The sequence below is a fragment of the Gadus chalcogrammus genome, chromosome 22, assembly GCF_026213295.1.
Source record: "Gadus chalcogrammus isolate NIFS_2021 chromosome 22, NIFS_Gcha_1.0, whole genome shotgun sequence".
Classification (NCBI taxonomy): domain Eukaryota; kingdom Metazoa; phylum Chordata; class Actinopteri; order Gadiformes; family Gadidae; genus Gadus; species Gadus chalcogrammus.
Window position 1 is genome coordinate 11854541 of NC_079433.1, and position 5000 is coordinate 11859540.

The 5000-nt window shown below is 46.4% G+C and overlaps 1 protein-coding gene across 1 annotated transcript in view; it reads right to left on the minus strand.

Moving 5' to 3' along the window:
* nrsn1l (neurensin 1-like) overlaps nt 1-5000 on the minus strand; it is a 62195-nt gene that overhangs the window by 39922 nt on the left and 17273 nt on the right. Inside the window, exon 2 of the mRNA XM_056583483.1 lies at nt 4360-4458. The gene's annotated coding sequence lies outside the window, so the exon portion shown is untranslated. The remainder of the gene's footprint in view (nt 1-4359; nt 4459-5000) is intronic.

Genomic DNA, 5000 nt, shown 5'->3' on the forward strand with positions numbered 1-5000 from the left:
TCGGGCTGGTGTGGAAAAAGAGGGTTGATTATGCATTTTATGATTCATGTGTTGGTCTCGTTTCATTATTCAACTCCAAAAATACATGAAATAAATGTTTGACATTCCGCATCCTGGCATTTTCCACTCTCTAACTATCTCCGTCCATCCCTCTCACTCTCCAGCTAACCATTTAACACTCTCCAACTCTCTATCTCTGTGCCTCTCACTACCCAGCTCTGTCTACCTTCCTATCTCTGTGAAAATGGCTGAGTGGGAGTGTGCTGCTGGCCTGTTGTGTAAGAAGGCACAGCATGCCAGGGTGTTACATGAGCCTGTGTGTGGTGTGAGAACAGTATAATGAGACCTACCTTCAGTGAATAACGTCTAGACGTCTGGGCTTCCCGAGGGCCGGTGCGGACCCAGGACCTAATCACTGCAACCTCTTGCCACACAGTGCAATACTTTAGATACTCAGATTTATCATCATTCACCTCCCTCGCTCCATCTCGCTCTCTCACACCCTTTACCTCACTCTCTCTATCTCAAACTCGGCCTCCCCTCCTCGACTCGCCACTCCTCGCCACTCCTCGCCATCACCCACTTCCTCTCCTCTGACTAGCCTGCTCTCCCTCTTATCTCCCTCACCATATCACCTCGTCTCCCCTCTCCGTTCCCCTCCCCTCCTCTCCCTCTCTCATCGTCTCGTCTCCCCCTTCCTCTCCTCTCGTTCTCCACCCGTGTCCTTCTCTCCTTTCTTCCCCTCGTCTCCCCTCCATCTCCAGAGGGTACAGGTAATAGCTGGTTATGTATGTACTGACACATCCACTTAAAGCTCCGGCGGCGAGCGCAGGGTACAGTCGTACAGTGGCCGTCCAGTTCAGTGATAAGGTTAATGAGCGGGGCCGACACACACACACACACACACACACACACACACACACACACACACACACACACACACACACACACACACACACACACACACACACACACACCCATACATACACAGATATTTTCTTGGCCTCTTTTAGGAGAAGCAGACTGGATAGGAGAGAAGAGGAGGAGAGGAGAGGGAGGGGAGGGGAGGGGGGGGGGGGGGGGGGGGGGGGGGGGGGGAGAAGGGGAGAGTGGAATGGAACAGAGAGCAGAGGTGGAGCTTTGATTGGAGGAGAAAGGAGGAGAAGGGAGGCAAGGAGAGGAAAGGTAAAGAGAGACATTGAGGGAAAGGGTAAGAGTAGAGTAGAGACAATGTGATGGGGGGGAGAGAAGAGCTAAGCAAGGTGGAGGTGAGGGGCAGCAGCAGGGGGTTGGAGCGAGAGCTCACATCCAAACAGACACTAACCGAAACAACAAGCTCATTCATTTGCATTGGTTGAATGACACCCACGGTGGCCGTCTACCAGCCATGCAGTGTGGCGCCTCACACTGTCTCAGAGAATAGACAACAGCGGGAATTGAATGAGTGCATGTGTCATTTAATGTTGCCGGGAATGGAGCGGTCATGATTCCAGCAAGCTAATACCACACGCACGCACACTCCCTCACGCACACACACACACACACACTCACGCTAACAAACACAGCCCTCCACATGAAACGGTTGCCCCTACTCATACCGTTCCCAAGGTTTATAATCATATGGGCACATTGATGGTTAAGAGTAGATGGAAGTGCAAACAGCATATTAACCTGTGTGCTCTTCCAACGTGTTTCTAGTGCATGTTTTGAACCTCAGGAAATGATTGAGTCAACTTGAAATACTGATTTTGCTTCGATGTGTCATCTCTAACTGTTTGACTGCATGCACAGGCCAACACTGTGTGTAAATGAGTATCTTATTGGGTGTGTTCAAGACTCTACAGTATACACTTCCTTATTTTGGAATTTGCTGCGTTCTGGCTTCTCGTCACTGAAACCAATCTGGAATGCAGGGTTATATTTTGCATAAAAAAGCCCCAGTTCGGGCAAGAGACGTCCGACTTGTGCACCTGGTACTGAGGGCCGCAGCTTTTGCGAAAGGACAGGGTGACCTCTTAGCCACCTGCTCTGACGTTCTCAGATGAGTTAATTGTGCAAAGCATACACATTCGGCTGACTCATTGACACAACGCTATTTATTTCCAACAAACGCGTTGCACAATCTCTCCCACTTGTGCCTAACTCTCATGGGAACGCGACGGTACTTCTCACATCACAGCCCTCCTCCCCTTCGGGGAGTAAGGGGGGGGGGGGGGGGGGGGGGGGGGGTTAAGTCTGAGTGGAGAGGGGGAGAATTAAACCAGGAAGTCCGCACAGTAAACACGGCCCCCGTCGATTTGGTCCGATCTGGAGGGTTGACTCCAACAGCCCCTTTGGATGGACAGAGGAGTGCAGTGAGTCACCAATGGCCAGAACCACTCAAACCCGAACCCGTCCCACACTTCCTGGACGATGAGTATGTGCCAAGTAAGCAGGAGACACCCGACGGCCAGACCCAAATACACGTTCTTAGACACACACACACACACACACACACACAGACACACACGCACGCACGCACGCACGCACGCACGCACGCACACACACACACACACACACACACACACACACACACACACACACACACACACACACGCACACACACACGCAGTAAATTTGAGCAATAATTATTCTATTTTGTTATTCTATGTTTCCCAAAGCTATAGAGGTGACCCTGCTTCATACTGTTACATCACCACTCACACAGACGCACACACTCACACCCATGTCAAATGTTGATAGATAAGTTTTCTTTCAGTTTCAAGGGTAGCTCTTTCCCAGCATCACTGGGAGGGGTAACAGGAACATTTGGTTATTTCCGTCCTTGAGTGCATGGATATTACAAAGAGGTATCAACATTATAGGATTATGCGAATAAACCTAAGAATTACACAATATTAATGCGGCAAAAGCTAAAACTCAGCTCTTCTTACTAAATCTTGGTGAATTCAGAACCAGAATGAATCGGTGCTCTTTAGCTCAGCTACTTCTGCTGATGGAAGAGTTCAGCCAAGGTCCTCGATGCTGGCCCTTGAGAAAACCACTCTTTACTTTCTATCAGGCTGAGATCAAGGCAAGAACATAATCGGACTAATACGATTTAGACTAGTCTAGCTTAAAATAGCCACTCTGTCATATAGTAGCTGTGAGAGAGCTAGCTCATTACCATTGGTCATAATGTAAAAGACTCCAGTGCCGTGCTTGCAGTGCCAGGGGCAGAGTTTGCTAGACAGAAAGCATAAGACTAGAGCAAACAGATACAAAATGAGAATGTAACGCAATGTAAAATAGGTGGGCACACCACAAATGTTTGGACCAGAGACCAGTTTATATTCTCAACTGTTTATTGAGTAATGCACAGAACAATACAATGCAAAGGGAGTGTTCTTCCAATGCAGAGCTTTAAGATGTAGTATAGAAACTGGTACACTCATATTCTCAGAGGAGCCAAGTGGTGAGTTGCTGGCCCCTCTATTTCCAGATACGTATTGGAAGAAAATAAAATTCAACATTATACACATGCAAGTATTCAAAACAATCCAAAATAAAAACAAATATTCATTTTGCACCCATTGTTTCCTGAGTATCAAAACCGCCCAACCAACATCTCCAAACATCTAGAGGATGTCTTTTATTTTCAGGAATGAGGCTGGTATCAAGGCAACAAAAGAAAGACCAGACCTGTACAAATAAAACTGAATGTTGCAGTACAACACACATCCAACATAACCAAAGGCGAAATAGAGAATGGTGGGACTATGTATAAAACAGTTTGATTGGCTAATATTACGTTCAAGTACCAAAGAAAATACAGTCAAGTGTTTTAGTATGATAAGAAGTGCCCACCTCCATATTGTAGCTAAGGCCTAAATTTCATACATTCAAAGTTGATGTGGTAACTAGTCTATCAAAGTTTGATAAGGAAAACATTGATTTTCTTTGATAAACATGCATCAGGTATCCTGCAACCTGGCTCCTGGTAGCCCTGGTAATAATATTCTTGTGATACTATTTATCTCAACAGGTACTGAATGAGTAGTGGAAACTCATCTTAATGCCGAAACCCCACCGGCATCTTCCCACGGTTGACAAGGACACACAATACAACACAAGGAAGATTTCCCATCTATAGCGAGAGGCGTTATAGCAGACTATCCTTGGCTACAGGGAAAACCCATATTGGCCTTTGAAAATTGCCCATTACTCTCCTTTGACCAAGCAAGGTCAGAAGACGCAGCAAAGCATCCTTCCACCACTTCCTGCTCTGTGGCTATAGTTGGTAGCTCAGAGGCTAAAGAAGACCCATTTGAGAGTTGAAGGTCGTAGGTTCATATCCCAAGACTAACCAGGGGGACTAACCTTGGTTCCAGAAGTAGGTCTGAAGAGGTCTCTCTTGTTCTCTCTGCCCTTGGGCCAGGCTCCGGTAATGATCTCTTGGTACAGCTGGTACATCTGGTGCTGCAAGGGGTGTGAAAAGGGTCAGAGCATGTTGTTTCTGAGTAAATAATTGTTATAAAATGTGCTTCCGATATGATTTGGTTATGAATTTTCCAAAATGGTAATAGTCTGAATAAATCTAGCTTGGTGTAGTTCATTTAAGGCTCTTCTTTTCTGTTGCAGAGAAGGCGTTGTTTTAGTTATGTACTCAAAGCTGCTCTGCTTTATTCAGTAGTGCAATACATCGCTCTTGTCACCTCGTTTAGAACATGTGAAAGCATTTCAAAGGTATTGTCACTAACAAGCCTGTTTGTGCATAAAAAGGGCCTTTAAATAATGAAATAGGAACATCAAATAACAACAAAATGTATTTTTTCTATGGCTGGAGCTGTGGCTTACAAACACACACGCACACACACAGACACACACACGCACGCATACACATGCTCACGTTCACACACACACACACGCCAACGAACACACACTGGTCGCAGTCATCTAGTGCCTTCCTGGTTGGAGCTAATTGACTGTGTACATTGAGCCCTACATAATGGCACTTTATA